Below are 17,721 nucleotides of genomic sequence, written 5' to 3'. Positions count from 1 at the left end.
TCAGGTCAAATGCAGAAGATAGAGGATTGTGAGGAAGCGCAACAAATTAGGAATAAGCGCAGCGAACAGAGAAAAGTGCAGCAAAATACAAAATTACAGCAAGGATTAATTAACTATTTTTGCATGCTTTCTATGCTTTTGGTTGGCTCATGCATGGAATTTAGAATTCATTCACGACCAAGGAAAAAAAATAGCTTGAGTTTACATGTAATAGCCCTAGTTAAAATTCCATGTAAAAATATATAAGACCACAATCATGGGACACGTATTCCAAGCTGAATGGTGGGAAAAAACATCCTAATGGGTGTTTATTTCGGTTATTATGGCTAAAGGAAATTGAAAAAGGCACTGGCAAAGGCTTTGGAAAGGCATGAGGCATTTATTGACATTTTATTTATGAAAATAATGGAAATTAGTTGAAAATGAAGGTGAAGGGTCACAAGTTGCGTTTGAGGAGGAAAATGAAAGAAAATAATGGAAAATGAAGAAAATAGAGGCCTCATTAATAAAAAGTATTATGAGGATAAGTGGTGTTGGCCCTCTTTTTTATGCAATTTTGCTCAATTAAATACACTTAATTTCCATGTTATCCGTCCATTTACCATCCATATACACCCTATTTTGACCAATTTATGCATATCCAGGTATATAAATTAAGTTTTGCAATTTTTAGATGTTTTTACAAAAAATTGTATTTTAAGTTCATTTTTGGACAAGACTAAAAATTCTCATAATGACTTCATTGATGTCATACTTGCAAGACACCTCGGCAAGAATTGAGCATATTTTTGGAAAGCTTGGGAACTAGGAATGGAAATGTTCCTATCTGTTCGGTCAAACCGAGCTTAAACAGACCCGGTCAAAGCTGGTCAAACATGACTAGTCATTCAGGAAATACCTAGGAAATAGGCCAAATTTAGGATTTTATGGGATTTTCAAGATTTTGAGTGATTGGATGGATGAACTCGACCTGGATAGATAGGATAAGGATAGATATAGCCGTTAGAGACATTTTAGTTAAGTTTGTTTCATATTTATGTATTTAAGCCAAGAACATTGAAGGCATGAGCACAGAGAATTTATATAATTTCATATTGAGATTTCTGAACTTTGTGAGTTAATCAAAGACACCAGTTCCATCTTCTTTTCTGCTATTTTATATGGTGAATGCTTGATTGAGTTTTAGTAGCTAAGAAGTACTTTCGGTGTGTGAGGCAAAGATGTAGGGCCCCCATACCGAGCTAAGTGCACTTTCTGGTTAATTTAGTTGCAATTTCCTGAACTAGTTTTGTTTCATGTTTAATCAGTTAATTAGATATATGCTGATATGTTATGATAGCTGATGAATCATAATCTTAACTCTAATATGCATATGAAGGGTCAAACCAGTGTTTAAGTTAAACTCTCTTCTATTTGATCAAAGATTACAAACTAGAATTCATCTTTCTTGCTTTTAAGTGATTTTCTGAATTTGCAGTTTTCTAACAATGGCATTAATGATGAATGAATTTATAATGAAGAACAACAAGGACCTCCTTAGTTAGGGGCTTATTCTATTATTCTTTTATGCATCTTGAGCTATTGTTCATTAGTGGTTTTGAGTTCTCTTCATGAAGTAGTATTGTAGAAGAAGGTCAATCTGGTTCTCTTAAATTATTTGCCACTTCTCTTGCTTATTACATATTGAATTAGAAATTATTTAGTTAATCTTCATATTTGCAATATGTATATCTTTCAATCTTTATATCTCATCTTCTAAAATTGACTACAACTGAAATCCATATATTTTGGACATGCTTCCAAGCTTACAAGCTCGGATTGATAATTAAATACTTGTGTTAATTTACCTAGTAAATTGACCCAACATTTTGGCGTCGTTGCCAGGGAAGCATACTTCAATATAGTTAATTTGGAAGATTGTTTAAAAAAAGCATTAAAAAAACAATTTTCATTACGGTTATTCATGCTTAAACATAGAAATTAGAAAGGTAGATCCCCAAAACAAAACCCCCAACCATTAATAAAAACTCACTAACTACAAAATTCATTTGCAAAACAAAGATCTACAAAACATGATGTTAAATAGTTCATTTAGAGAAGGGGGGTATGCCACCACAAGGATCTTCTTAAACCCTTGTCCACAATTTAGAATGGTCATTAGGGATAGATCTTCATTTCAAAATGTAGAAGATGAACAAAGCATCCATGAAGAGGATCCACAAGAAGAGAACCTAGAAGATTTTTCTAGTTATCTTTGTAAGGAGATAAATGAGTTATGGATCACATGCAATGAAGTTCAAATAATAGAGCTAGAAAATGAAAAATTTATAGAAGATCCCTTGTGCATTCATGATTTTGAACAAGTTCCACAACAAGAACTTTGTGCTATGATAGTTGAGCAAAATCAAAAAATTAAAGATCACATTCAAACTTGGTTTCAACTAGTCATTAGGCCACAATACCACTCCATTTTTCAACATCCTTTAGCATCAAATCTTTATGATCAACTAATTTTTCAAATCCAAGTATTCATTAAGGTGTATTTTTCAAACTTGGATGTGAGTCTACTTATGATCTTGTTACACAAATGAATGCATTGGAAATTCTTTTGTACTTGAGAGAATGACTTATTTTTCTAGAATAGAATATGATAGAATAGAATAAATAAATAAGTAGAATGAGTTCACAATAAGACTTCCATAATAATTTTGTTTCAAACTCTCATGAATAATTCTTCAAATCATTGTTCAATACTCATTTGGAAGGATTTTATGGCAAAATGCAATAAATAATATCTTGAAAACTAGTTTTTAAACCTATTTTTCAATTTGGATCACAAATGAAAAAGACAAGGTAAAAATAAACACTAGATCTCAAGAGAAATTTTGAGGACAGAGTTATTATAGCCTATATTTGAGGTGTCTAATGGAAACATTTTTACTTAATATTCATAGGGAAGATAGCCCTTGCAATCTAGTTTCCAAATAAATTTGAATCACCTCAATCGGGTATCATATGAAAAAGTTATTCTTGAAATACTAACCGCTTCTTGAAAAATTTGCATGGTGACAATTCTAGATCTTAACTGTTCATTGGCATATTTTGCATATCAAATCATCTTATTTTTAAAACTTGTTTATATGGGAGATATATATTCAAGTCTAGATCAATACAAAATTTGAATCATCCTAGTTGGAGGTCAAGTGAAAAAGTTATGCCACATTTAGTGACTGCATGTCTTCAAATTAACACAGTGAAACTCTGCCTCCTAAGTCTGTTCATCAGCACTTTTGTGATATCAAGTCTAAGAATTTTTAAAACCTGATTCTACTGGAAATAAAAAAATGAATTTACGTTAATATCCAAGTGGAATCACATCAATTCAATCTTTAACTAAAAAGTTACACTCTAAATAGTGATTGTTGGTCTAGTAAAAAATTCACAAGCAACTCTATCAAACAGGTTACTCTTCATCATTTTTAGCATATCATTTCAAATCATTTTGAAAACCTATTTATACTGGAAGTAGCCATATGAATTCACTTCAACTTGGCTTTGGAATCACTCTAATTGGACATAAAACAAAGATTTTGTGAACAAAATACTGCTAGGAGGTCTAGGTTGGCCACCATTCCTCAAGGGGTAAACAAATACATTTTCTTTGTATATCATCATTGGACTTGTTTTTCAAAAATTGCTTGTAATTATTTTACATATTTCTTGGAATAAGAGAGAATTTACACCTCTATTCCTCCATCATCTAATATTGTATTGCAGGAAAATGCTACATTTTTCCACGTCTCGGGGAGATTTAAGGAGTGAACTCCAAGGACAAAGGACTTTTCAAAGTCAATTTTTAAAAATTCATATCTATGAATATGAAATGAAAATATTCAAGTGAAAATAAAGTGGAATTCACCTAATGTTGAAACTCTTGAAGCTTGCTTTCAGTAGTTGACCAATAACACCAACAACCCTACAACATGAATCAAGATCGAGGAAAAAGCCATCAAGCTAATAATCAGAAGAAGAAATCAAGTTTTGTACCATGTTAAGTCACATCCGTTGCCAAAGAAGACTTTCAAAAGCCATATTTTTCATGATTTCATCCATCATCCATATTGTATGTTAAGCTTCGTGATCATGCATGTTGAAGTCCAGACTTTTTATCTATCTATCTATCCATTTACTACTAGATCATGACTTCAACCTAACCTATTTTCATAAGTTTTTCATACTTTCCAACTCCATTACACCCCACCTCCATTTAGAAAAGAAAAGAAAAAAAAATAGAAAAAGATCAAAAATAATAAAGGAGTTTGGTTGTGAAAATCCAGGAAACTGGCACAACACAAACTCGAATTCATATCGGATAACCAACTTGTTTGGCCAATATGAATTCTCTATTTTGTTTTACTCTTACTTGTGTTTGATTTTGAAAAAATAATCCTCCAAGAAATGCAAGACTTGAGGATAAGTCTTAACATAACCAAGGGGGGAGTTTGTAATAAAACTATGTAAATAGTTTGAGCAACTGAATTGCAAAAGAAACTTGAATTACATGTCAAAAGGGACCTGATACATCATTGAAAATATTGTGCAGAAGGGACCTGAGATATCATTATGCAGAAGAGACCTATATTATATGACAGAAACAACATAAAATATTGTTGAAAAGTACATGTCAGAAGGGACCTGAAACATCAATTACAAACTGCAGAAGGGACCTGAACAACATCAACATTCAAAGATCCTGAATCAATGTCAGATGCGAAAACATGAAGCAGAAATAAGTCTCTACATTTCAATATATCCTGGAAGAGCCATCATTATGATAATAAAGACATTTTCGACCATCATTTGACCGGAGGACATCATTGACATCAAATATTTTATGGGAGTACAAGTATAGTAAGTGAAAATTTTGCTCTTAAAATTTCAATTTTTTTTTTTTTGTTGCAAGTTGTTAAGACTAATTTAGTACTTAATATGCATTCCATTACATTTTACCTATATTCTACCACTACCTTCATTATCATCACCTATTCATTACCCTTTCCTACATTTAACCATCATTCCAATCATTTTTTAAAAAACATCACATTAATCCTAATTATTTTCTTAAGCATATGGATCAAGAATTAAAGGCTCAATATTCAAATCCTTGTTGACCTACAAAAACAACAAAGGTTAGTGTCATGATAAAAATTTAATTTTAAACATGACCATTCTAGGGTCATTTTAAAATTAAATTAAACAATAAAAAGTTGAAAACCTAAGCTGCAAAGCGCAATATACATATGGCCAAGGTATGGAGCGCACAATGTAAAATGACAAACAATACAAATGACATAACCCCAGTTGAAATGATGCAATGAAATTATGATGCATTTCGATTAAAGTATGGGCATGTAAAATAATGAAGAAAGAAAGGTGAGTTTTCTAAGAATGTGGGTGATGAGGAATTACGATGATAAGACAGGCATATACACCATGGAGGAAAGGACGAAGAGAAACGCTGTCAAATGGACACATGGGCAGCGAAAGATACGCAAGTCAGAGTGTGTGCTGGAATGGTGAAACGGTCAAACTCTTTCAAACACTGTGTAAACTACTGCTATTACTCACTGTGTAAACGCAAACCAAGCTCTATGTTAAACATTTTTCCACCATCATAGCCAAAATTTCGCTCAGGTAGAGGTGCAGAACGTTGTGCATTCATGCGCATGCATACAACACCCTCGTGGAAGGAGAGATAAGTAGAAAAACAAAAACAAGGAAGAGAGAGGGTTGCGTAAAGCAAGAACCCTGAACAGAGGAAGAAACATAAAATATATAGGCAGCCGTGGAAGGAAGAAGACATCAGTTTTCGAGAAGATAGAGGACCGAGATTTTCTCAGCATTTAGATTGACTGAGCACTCCAGTAGACTCCAGAAATCCCGCAAAAAAAGGTAAGAGATCACCTCCAGATTGCCATACACTGTTAAACGGATTTCAAGGGAAGGAACTCGTGTTAAGTTTTGAAATATGTCATGTTAAAAAGGAGTTAAACTTCAGTTGAAAAACATGAGCGTTTGCCACCATTAAAAACGTGTTTGCCATTGATTTAATGAATGAATCCTTGGAAATATCAAAGGAGATTTCTGATTGAAATGGCGATGTCTAAAGTTATCTCAGAAATATCCACAAAATCACTTCCAGATTAGGTAATTGAGCAATTTCCTCACGCATGGTTGTATGTGAAAACAGAGAGTTTTTTATTTTGATACATACAAAGAGCAGAATTTTTCCTATTTTTATACACATAGTGGGCATAATTTTTCCGTATTCTCATATATATATGGAGGCAAATTCGTTCCATCCATTTGCACAATGAGAATTTTCGATACAGGTGAAGATAAATGGAACTATGAGATAAATGTCTACTCGTGAAAAGATGTTGCATGATTAACCAGAGCTTTTCTTGCAATTTGGATTGGATCTTTTTCATGTCCTAGTCCATGTTTATGGCTCAAGCAGGAACACTCCTATTCGACACAAGTCTATTGCCATCATTAGCAAGTTGGTATATTTTAGAAATGCTGAAATGCTCATATCTTTTCTTCACGTGACAAACATATCAAGCTTTTTGGCCAGTGTTCTAGCATGGAAATATCCCCATGTTTTGGTCCCTGCTCTACAGATAGCAGAATTTCTTATAAAAAAACTTCCTGATACTTTTCCCAAGTTGTTCATGAAAGAAGGGTTTGTTCATGCAATAGATACATTGATATCAACAGATCTGTCAAATTCATCTTCAGTACAGGTCTTTGCCTCGCAGAAAGATTGTCTTTCAGGATCATCTGTCCCAAATTCCACATGTAATATTCTGCATTCGGATAGGTCAAACAGTGAAACAGCTGGAGAGGAAGAATCTGGAGGTTTAAATACTGGAAGAGTTGGTTCACCATTGCCTTCTGGAGATGAAACAATTCCTATAATTAAGACAGATCTTCGGTCAACCATATATGCTCATGCTAAATAGTTCAAAGATACATACTTCCCTGCAAATTCAAGGATGGTTGATGGAGGAATGACAGAAAGCCTTTGCAATTTAAAGAGTCTTTGCACGGAGTTAAATGATGAATTGGAAGGCAAGGACAAAGCAGGAAGGCTTGTACCTGCCGATGATGAACAACTGTTGGTTGTTCTAGATGAGACACTTGCAGAACTTATTAAAGGTGATGGTGTTTCCACTTTTGAGTTTGTTGAAAATGGGGTCATTGCATGTTTACTAAATTATTTTTCATGTGGAGCTTTGTCCAAATAGAACATAACAGATGATGAGTCAGCTTTTTTTCATCAGGCGTTGAAGAGGTTCAAGTTGTTTACTAGACTAATCTTCCAGTGAATGCTGAAGATCGGAAGGAAACTCCTCTAACAATCTTAATTCATAAATTGCAGGATGCATTATCCTCCTTAGAATGTTTTCCTGTTATTCTTAGCCATGCACGGAAACATAGAAGGGATTTTTGATAAAATTTAGCAAAAAAACAGAGATTGAATTATGAGTTAAGGAGCAATAAAAACATGGTCAAAATGTTTTTATAATCTTTGTACACAGAGAGCAATGTTTTTTTTATGGGTTTTGAAGAATAATGAACCTTTTTGCAGCAGAAACAAGTAGTAAAGAAAAAAACCTTGAGGTACAAACTGTTGAAACACCTTCTATAGAAAAACAAGTTGATGAAATCATTGAGTGATTGCAAAAAGAAGGCTATGAAAAGACATTGGAGAGAGATTCATACTTTGATAATGTTGAAGCCACTTCATTTGCCAAAGACACAAGAGAAGAAGAGAAAGAGTTGCACCTTAGCAAAATAAAAGAGTTAACAGATCAATTGGAAATAAGCAAAATTCTAGAGAGGCATTTGAAGAAAGAAAACAAGACATACAAGAAAAACAATGAAAAATTGATCAAGGAAAATGAAAAGCTAAATGAAGAAGTTGGAAAACTAAAAATAAAGAATAATCTTCTTTCCAGGCAAGCTTTCAGGTGGCTTAAAGACAAAAACTCATGGAAGAACAAGTATGAAAGACAAAAAGTCATGGCTACAATCTACAAGGGAGAGTAGTACAAAGGAATTGACTATCTACTGCAAGCAGCACAGCAGGAGGCATCTGGATCAGGTACAGTGTCTACATCAGAGCTCAGAAGGTCCAAGAGAAAGAAGCAAGCATGAGGACGTGCTTGTACGTCAATAAGGGGGGAATGTTGGCCCTTGTTTTTTATCCAATCTTGCTTAATTAAAAACACTTAATTTCTCTGTTATCCATCCATTTACCATCCATATACAACCTATTTTGACCAATTTATGCATATCCAAGTATATAAATTAAATTTTGCAATTTTTAGATGTTTTTACAAAAAATTGGATTTTAAATGCATTTTTGGACAAGACTAAAAATTCTCGTAATGGCTTCATTGATGTCATACTTGTAGGACACCTGGGCACGAACTAAGCACATTTCTAGAAAGCCTGGGAACTAAGAATGGACATGTTCCTATTGGTTCGGTCAAACCGAGCTTAAACAGACCCGGTCAAAGCTAGTCAAACATGACCAGTCATTCAAGAAATCCCTAAGAAATAGGCCAAATTTAGGATTTTATGGGATTTTCCAGATTTTGAGTGATTGGATGGATGAACTCGACCTAGATAGATAGGATAAGGATAGACATAGCTGTTAGAGACATTTTAGTTAAGTTTGTTTCATATTTCTCTATTTAAGCCAAGAACATTGAAGGCATGAACATGGAGAATTTGTATAATTTCATATTGAGATTTTTGAACTTTGTGAGTTAATCAAAGAGACCAGTTCCATCTTCTTTTCTGTTGTTCTATATGGTGAATGCTTGATTGAGTTTCAGTAGCTGAGAAGTACTTTCAGTGTGTGAGGCAAGGGTGGAGGGCCCCCATACCGAGCTAAGTGCACTTTCTGGTTAATTTAGTTGCAATTTCTTGAACTAGTTTTGTTTCATGTTTAATTAGTTAATTAGATGTATGTTGATATGTTATGATTGCTGATGAATCTTAATCTTAACTATAATTTGCATATGAAGGGTCAAACCAGTGTTTAAGTTAAACTCTCCTTCTATCTGATCAGATATTAGAAACTATAATTCATCTTTCTTGCTTTTAAGTGATTTTCTGAATTTCTAGTTTTCTAACAATGACATTAATGATGAATGAATTTATAATGAAGAACAACAAGGACCTCCTTAGTTAGGAGCCTCTTCTATTATTCTTTTATGCATCTTGAGCTATTGTTCATTAGTGGTTTTGATTTATGTTCATGAAGTAGTATTGTAGAAGAAGGTCAATCTTGTTCTCCTAAGTTAGGAGCCACTTCTCCTACTTATTACATATTGAATTAGAAATTTTTAGTTAAACTTTATATTTGTAATATGCATTTCTTCTAAAATTGGCTACAACTGAAATCCATAGATTTTGGACATGCTTCCAAGCTTACAATCCTGGATTGATAATTAAATACTTGTGTTAATTTACCTAGTAAATTGACCCAACAAGTGGGAAGGCTTGGTCAGGGGAGGACTTTTGTCAGTTCAGTTTTGGAGCTCTCTCTCTCATACTCTTGAACACTTAGAGTTTTCTTGGAGCACTCTTGGAGAGTGTGACATACTTGGATTTTTGGAGCAAGAAGGTAAAGGAAAAGCAAAGAGGCGCAAGAGGACAGCGAGATCAACAACTACAATGGGTTTTACTTGAAGGTACCGAGTTGCATGTATGATTTCCTTGCTATTTTTGGCATGCATGGCACATGCATGTGGTTTCTTGGTTATGATATGTCATTGGCATGGAGGATTGCCTGGATTGATAGTGGTTTTTCCTAGCCTTGCCATTTTTTGGATAGACATGGTGTTGTGGGCTCATTTCTTTGTTTTTTTGGTTGGTTCTCATGTTTCTTTAGTTTGAGTTGAGTTACTAGTTATTGGATCCTTGGTTTGACAAACGCTCTGGAAGCCCTGTAACGGCTTGGGTTGAGTTACTAGTCCTGGAGCCTTGGTTGGACAAATGCTCTAGAGCCCTGTAATAGCTTGGGTTGAGATACTAGTCCTGGAGCCTTGGTTGGACAAATGCTTTGGAGCCCTTGCCCGGTTGAGTTACTAGTCTTGGAGCCTTGGTTGGACAAACACTTTGAAGCCCAGTAGAAAGTTGTGGGTTGAGTTACTAGTCCTAGAGGCTTTATTGGACAAATGCTATGGAGCTTGACAAAAACCGTGGGTTGAGTTACTAGTCCTGGAAGTCGGGTTGGAACAAACGCTCTGTAGCCCTGGACAGCTTGGGTAGAGACCAATCTGGTGATGGTTAGTGATGTCTGACCATGAGGTGGAATCACTAGTTGAGGGTTGAGGTGGTTTGGCCTCTAGAAGCCTTGGATGGTTTTTATTGATGTGTTTTATGAAATCCCACATTCATGCTTGGAATATGGCACATGGGTGATTGGTTGAAGAGAGACTTGGCTCAACCAATCTATGGTTGGGTGGAACGTGGTAGTCCCATACCGGGTTGGATTTTGCATCATTAATATGAGGTTATTTCTCCTTGTTAATTCATGAATATTAAACTAGTTTATATGTGGATTATATGGCTATTATTTCCTTAGTATTTCTGTTGTTATTATGCTGGTTATAAACATGTATTATGACAGTCACTACATATGGCTATCATCATGTTTTTACTTGTAACTGAATGAATAATGTATCTATGGCTTAATAGATGATAATGCAGCTAATGTGATATGGAAACAATGCCTCATAGTGAATCTAAGATAAGTATGAGACCACTACGCTCAATTCTGTCGTTAAGACTTGTAGATTACATAATTGTGACATGTTCGACGAAATTCCTGTCATGGCTAGTAGGGGTCCAGTCAAGTCCTTGCTCAATTAATTACGTTTGTTTCCTTATTATGTTGTTATTTTTTAGTTTTGAAAATGTCATTAAATTCTGGGCAGTGACCTGGGCTGTGGGCTTGAAAAAGTGGCTCAAATCTCGAAGACACAGGCACAACATTGGGCAGAAAAGTCCTTGGACGCATGCATGCCCATATCAAGGGAGCGTCTGAGAGTTTAGTGGTTTAAAAACTCAGTGGGACCCAAGGGATGGATACGTGAGAGGTTGGGATGGTTCCAGGGAGTCCTGTTGCTAATGTGGAAGGTCTGTATGGTGTGTTTCTGTTGGTTCCACTTCCTTAAGGTGACTTAGGAGGTCGAATCATACAATAGTAACTTTTCATCACATGTTTACCCCGGTTGGATGGTTACTTGGGTAGATGTGGGAGGAGGGTGTTACAGAGTGGTATCAGAGCATGGTTCACCCCTCGGACTGGATAGGCAGTGTGTTGGTCATGCATTCATGTCGGTTGCATATGTGTTCCTTATGCTTGTATTCCATGTGCTTGTTGCATTTGCATGGTGTTGATCATGGTTGTAGTGATGTCGCCATGTGAAGGTTGATGGCGTAGCTGTGGTGTGTGTTTTCATGAGTGTATGGTTGTATGTGCATTTTTTTATGCATGTTAATGTCTATATGTTGTTATGCATTGTCATGGTTATGGTTATGCATGTATAGTAGGACAAAAATGCATTGTGAGGTCATTGTATGTTATTTAGGCCATCATGATGTTGTTGGTTGTTATGATGTTGATGTGTTGGCTGAGATAGAGCAGGAGATGTAGATAACTAGAGCGAGATTGCAACACTAGAATTTTGGGTAAAAGCAAATCATCATATAGGTTTGTATGGTGGGCATGTAGGTATGTGGCTAATAATTGTTATAATAATTAGGGTTACTTATATACTTGTCATTTTGTTGTTGTTATGGTTACATGTACGATAAATGATAGTTGATTAGTGTAGTCATATGCACATGTTTCAATGGTCATGAATGATAGTAACATGTTGTTATATGCATTATGGTCATATGCATGATGGTTATGTTCATTGCATTAAAGATCTTGATGTTACACGTATCATGCTATCCTCGATTGGTCTATGCAAATGATTATGGTGGTATGAGTCGACTTATTTGTGATAGTGTGTACTAATCTAGACTAACTGTGCATATGTGATTGTTATGCATGAATGACAATTGTTTATGAGCTTATGATGTGAACATGTTAGCTAGTTATTGTTATGGATATGATGACCTTGTTTATGTTTGATTTGATATGTTGTGAAGTTATATCGTGCTAATATAGATTGATTGTGGAGACAAGATAGCCTCCCCTGAGATACATTAAGGTATGAGTTTTCTTATGTCGTCTATTTGGTGTTTGAATGTTTGACTATGTTGTTTATTTGGCGTTTGAGTGTTTGGTGTCTATTATGTCGTCTATATGTTGTCTGAATGTTTGATTACTTGAATGATATGATTATGTGTTTATAATATTTCTTGTTGAAATGACCTTGTTTTAAGATGCTTGTATTATTACATCTATGTTGAGACAACTGATATGTACTTGAGTGTAAGTAGGTGATAGTTGTAGCATTATGTATTATGACTGATGAATGTGAGTTGATTGTTGAGTGTGACATGGTTGTTAGACTTGGTAAAGGTTGATTTCAAATTAATATACATGATGTCTTGATCTTTGGAACGTGAGATTGACATGTGTGAGCAGTTACAGGGCAACATGTTTGGTATTAGCTTGACAAGGTAATAGTTGATGTGTTTATATAACTAATAGTTTGGGTGATGTTATAGTGCATAGTAAGACTAGATTACAACAAGGAATATGTAAAAGAAAGGAATTGGGTGAAAATTTCTTTGGCTATGTTTGGAAACCCTAATTCCAAACAAATGAGTGCTTTGCATACAGGAAATCTTCTTAACCTTGAATTTGTATGACATTACGAGGATATGTGTTATATTCATAAATATGTATTTGACAGGTATAACAGTTGGTTCTAGTTATGGCTAGATTCGTCAAAGGATTGGAGTCCCTTGAGAGATGGCGTGGATGTGTTCAGTTGCAAGAAATGTGCTTGGCACAACAAGGTAAGGTAACTGGTGTATTGTTATGTTTATTTATGCGCTGACAGTTGTGTGTTTATGGCAATATGATGCAGAGGATTGCATGGTAAAGAGATTGCCATCAAATTCTGAAGAAGGCTCAGGTTGAGTTTTCCTTTGGAAGCACTAGGAACCATGGGGATTTAGTCATGATGTTTGTTTCCAGTCTTGTGCTTTTGATCTTTTGTGATTTGTTTGAGCTTGATTTATGGGTTTTGATTGTGTCTGGTGTAAGGCCTTGCCACTTTGTTTGGGGTGTCATATTGATATTGATTTTCATGGTTTTCTTCTTGTTTGTTTCTTGTCTTGCCTTTTATGTTTTGAGTACTGGAATTTGGTTGGGAAAGATGAAAGTTAATGGAGCTCAGGGAGAGCTGAATGAAACCTAACAGGTAGTGAAAGACTTGGATGAAGTTGATGCATGTATAAAGGCAGGTGAAGGTAAGAATAAGACAACCGGTTGTACTGGTTGGGTCCAGTGTGGTATAGGGAGAGTGGTAGTATAAACATGATAAAGGTAAAGTAAATGGACTTGAGGTGTCAAATGCCTTGACTATGTTGGGAATCGTTATTCTTAATGTTGTGCATGTTGTGAACAGATAAAGGGAGTTCTCTTAACCTTGACCTTATGATATTTGGTAATTATGTTATGACCATGATTATCCTGATGTTTATATATGTATACATGTATGTATGTATGCATGTATGTCGTTGTCTAATAGGATCATGATTGTTTTATGCTAATATTTATATATATGTATGTATGTATCCATGTATCTATGTCACTGTCCGACAAGGTTGTTAGAGATCATTCTCGTGGAGGAATGATTGCTTATGCAGGTGAATGACATGACGAGGTTCCTGGTATTATGGGGAATCAAGTGGGGAGAGTAGTCATGACAAATATACGAGGTCAATATCATGTGGGTATGAATTGATATTGTATGCTTGTATTATGCCTATGTTTATGTTATGTTAGGTAACTCTAAGGGAATACATCAACGAAATGAAAACAGTGTGATCTGCGGCATGTTGGGACAAGCTTGGATAAGACACTAGAAGAAAGGTTGCTCGATAGAGACAGTGTGGTTTTGGATGTCTGGTACTACTGTTGTGCATATGTTGTATATGTTGTACATGTTGCATCTGTGATGTTGTGCTCATGCAGTTTTGTGTATATAGTGTGTGTGTACATGTTGTTTATGCAATGTTATGTACAGGGTGGTAGATATAGTGTTGTGTGAATGTTGCATATGCAGTGCTGAGTATAGATGGTACTATGTACATGTTGGATATGCGATGTTGTGTACATATTGTACTCTGTGCATGTTGGATATGCAGTGTCGTGTGCATGATTGTACAAGTGGTGTTGTGTACATGTTGTACATATGGTGTTGTGTGCAGGTGGTGTTGTGTACATGTCGTGCATATGGTGTTGTGTACATGTGGTATCATGTACACGTCGTGCATGTGGTGTTGTGTACGTCTGGCATTGTGTACATGTACAGGTGGTGTGATGTACAGGCGTTGTGTACACATTATGCAAGTGGTGTTGTGCACATGTGATGTTGTGCACACGTCGTGCAGGTGGTGCGGTGTACAGGTGGTACTATGTACATGTTGTACATATGGTACTAGTGTACATGTGGTATTGTGTGCAGGTCATACATGTTGTGTTGCGGGCATGCATTACTATGTATGTGCATTGTGTAGTTGTGGTATCGTGATGTGTATTTGTTGTGTTGTACTTCGTGTATGTATATGTATTGTGTTGTACATAGGGTGTAGGTGCATGTATTGTGTTGTGGTGTACACTGGATGTAGGAGTATGTATTGTGTTGTGTTGTACACTGGGTGTAGGTGTATGTGTGGTATGTTAGGTGTAGGTGCATGTATTGCGTGGTGTTGTATGTTATGTGTGGTTGTATGTGTGTGATGCACATTATGTGTATAGGCACATGGTTGAGGAGAAGGCATTGGGTGTTTCTCGAGTGTGGCAACCGATTCGGCGTGTGTACGGAAAGAACAAAGGTAAGGATAAGTATCAATATTTTATTTTAGTTTTATTATGCATGTGATTTATGAACTTGGTCTATGATGATTACATGTGATCTATGATTCTGGTTTATGATGGTTACATGTGATTTATGATTTTGATCTATGATGGTTGTGTTTTGAGCTAAACTAATGTGATATGTTTATACATGATGATTTGATCAAAGACACTAGTTTGACTTATTGTGATAGGAAGTAAACAAGATTGCAAGTGTATCTTATTGACAAGCTACCAATGAGGTATGATTTGAAGCTATTTCAATTTATTTTGGGTTTAATGGAAATTATGTTCTTGGTACAGGAAAGCATGAAATGCTTGATTGGGTGGTCGAAATTGACAACAAGCATTAGCAACAACGACAAAAGGAATTGGAATAGGCAACAATATGTTGGTAAAGCATTTAGGAGAAGGGCCATTGTGGGACACTGGTACCCAATACTGTCCATTGATTAGCATGAGCATGTTATGATTGATGTGATGGTTTTAAGGCATGGATATGTCTTGGTTTTTGGACCTTCCAATGTGAGGAAACCTTGCCGAGGGATGGACTACCCGGGATGGGGGTGCCAACGGGACTTGGAAGGTGTGTGACTGCACATAATGGGGGTGACCGGATTGCATGAGGGACTGTGTAGCAGAGAAGGGAAGGCCAGGGATATATTTGTTTTTTTATTAGCATTGCTAGATGGAATCAAATGCACATTGGGAGTGTGCCCTGGAGCAATGAGTCGATAACTATTCATTGAGAGGACAAGTGGCAGAGGATTATAACGTTGGACATTGGATGCAGATTTGACCTTGTAGTGGATTCTAGACTTCCTGCGAAGGAGGTGAATCTTGGTATCACTTTGAGGGTGGAGGTGTGAGCCTCTGGATTCCCTTGTTGCAGATGCAGACATCACATCCTTTTATTTGTTGGTTGAGAAAATGTGCATATGTGTGTATTATTGTAAATACTGTATCGAGCTGGATTTATAAAGTTCCATAGATAATATGTTTATTTGTTGGGTGAAGCAAATGTGTATGTGTGTATATGTAGTTATTATTGTAAATGTCGTAATGAGTTGTGTTATAAAGCTCCAGTAAACGGTATGTTTGTCATGTTTTAGCAAATGGTCATTGTAAATACTGCAACGAGCTATGTTATAAAGCTCCATGGGAAGTATGTTTTTTCAGGGGTCTTGCTGGTTATCGGTGTCATTGAACACCAAGGACGATGTTCCCCCAAGGGGGAGGGTTCTGTAACAACCCTAGTTTAAAATCCATGTAAAAATATATAAGACAACGGTCATGGGACACATAATCCAAGCTGAATGGTGGGAAAAAACATCCTAGTGGGTGTTCATTTCGGTTATTATGGCTAAAGGAAATTAGCAAAGGCTTTGGAAAGGCATGAGGCATTTATTGACATTTTATTTATAGAGATTATATAAATTAGGAGAAAAGGAAGGTGAAGGGTCACAAGTTGTGTGTGAGGAGGAAAATGAAGGAAAATAATGGAAAATGAATAAAATAGGGGCCTCATTAATAAAAAGGCTTCCGAGGATCAGTGGGCAGGCTTGGTCAGGGGAGGACTTTTGTCAGTTCAATTTTGGAGATCTCTCTTTATTATCTCTCTCTCATACTCTTGGATAGTTAGAGTTTTCTTAGAGCACTCTTGGAGAGTGTGGCATACTTGGAGTTTTGGAATAAGAAGGCAAAGGAAAAGCAGTGAGACACAAGACGACAGCGGGATCAACAAATACAATGGGTTTTGATTGTAGGTACCGAGTTGCGCGTATGATTCACTTGCTATTTTTGGCATGCATGACACATGCATGTGGTTTCTTGGTTATGATCTGTCATTGACATGGAGGATTGTCTGAATTGACAGTGGTTTTGCCTAGCCTTTCCATTTCCTGGATAACCATGGTGTTGTGGGTTCATTTCTTTGTTTTTCTGGTTGGTTCTCATGTTTCCTTAGGTTAGGTTGAGTTACTAGTTCTTGGAGCTTTGGTTGGACAAGCACTCTGGAAGCCTTGTAATGGCTTGGGTTGAGTTACTAATCCTGGAGCCTTGGTTGGAAAAACACTTTCGAGTCCTGTAAAAACTTGGGTTGACTTACTAGTCCTGGAGCCTTGGTTGGGAAAACACTTTGGAGCCCTTGGTGGGTTGAGTTACTAGTCCTGCAGCCTTGGTTGGACAAATGCTCAGGAAACTGGTAGAAAGTTGTGGGTTGAGTTACTAGTCCTGGAGCCTTGGTTGGAAAAATGCTCTGGATCCCGGCAACAACCGTGGGTTGAGTTACTAGTCCTGGAAGTCAAGTTGGAACAAATTCTCTAAAGCCCTGGACATCTTGGGTAGAGACCAATCTGGTGATGGTTAGTGATGTCCAACCGTGAGGTGGAATCACTTTTTGAGGGTTGAGATGGTTTGGCCTCTGGAAGCCTTGGATGGTTTTTGATTGATGTGTTTTATGAGATTTCACATTCATGCTTGGAATATGGCACAGGGGTGATTGGATGAAGATAGACTTGGATCAACGAATCTACGGTCGGGTGGAATGTGTTAGTTCCATACCGGGTTGGTTTTTGCATCATTAATATGAG

This window comes from Pinus tabuliformis, chromosome 8 (assembly GCF_031772625.1).
Source record: "Pinus tabuliformis cultivar Carrire ecotype Pingquan chromosome 8, CPIR1, whole genome shotgun sequence".
NCBI lineage: Eukaryota > Viridiplantae > Streptophyta > Pinopsida > Pinales > Pinaceae > Pinus > Pinus tabuliformis.
Note: the sequence above shows the minus strand (reverse complement) of the source record.